Source organism: Chelonoidis abingdonii, chromosome 14, assembly GCF_003597395.2.
Source record: "Chelonoidis abingdonii isolate Lonesome George chromosome 14, CheloAbing_2.0, whole genome shotgun sequence".
Taxonomy (NCBI): Eukaryota; Metazoa; Chordata; order Testudines; family Testudinidae; genus Chelonoidis; species Chelonoidis abingdonii.
In genome coordinates this window covers 3,453,199-3,454,112 of record NC_133782.1, presented here as the reverse complement: position 1 = coordinate 3,454,112, position 914 = coordinate 3,453,199, and positions in this window count along the sequence as shown.

The window sequence follows — 914 nt, the reverse complement described above, 5'->3', positions numbered from 1 at the left end:
CAGAAAATGGAACTATTAGTTTTCTAGAGTAAGAGACATAGTCAGCAATGGTTGAAAATCTATTGTTAGAGCTTAAAATATAAAGTTTAAACTCTCCTTGTAAGAAAATTATAATTTTTAACTGGACTGTAATGTTTCTAATAAAGACCACTTAAAGTATCACTGTTATCACAAAGTAGAAAAATATGCTTTAGTGGTGTTATCCAATAAAAATAAAGTTAAAAATAAATACACGACTTTCAGTTATGAAATAGACTGTACCATGGCTTGTGATAAACTATATAAGTTTTCTGAGATGTACACAAATTGATTATCTACATTAGTTAGTAGGGTTTCATGGACCATTACATATGGACATTTGTATCTCACTTCTATAACCTTACAATGCCATAGGAAATAGTCAAATCTATCCATGTACCCTGTGACATCTGGACTGAATATTTAATAGGTCTTTTAATGGTCTTTTCTGAAAAATAACCTAGTGCAAAAGATTTTGGCTTAACAATTTTTAAAAACAGTGTTTGTCATAACTCTAGACAGGTTTTACAGAACTTTCACAGAGATTTTTAAAAGAAATTTAATATTAAATACAAAATTTGCTTGAGTGAAATGCTTATTTTTAGCTTTTCTCCATTAACAAAATATTGAACTATTGATAATATTAAACAAAATATTTTTTTAAAAACCTAAACCTTATAATAAATATCTTCTCCATGAATAACCATGACATATATATCACACCTACACAAGCTATTATATAATCCGGAGAGGAGGTGTAACGATGATATGGGGGGAACTATTTGTCAATTCCCCATAGTCTGATGAGACCTGCAACTCCCTCCTCTGGAAAAAAGAATTTTTGAAAAACTCAGGGCACAGGTTTTAACCATGGTATGTGTAGATTATGCTAGCTC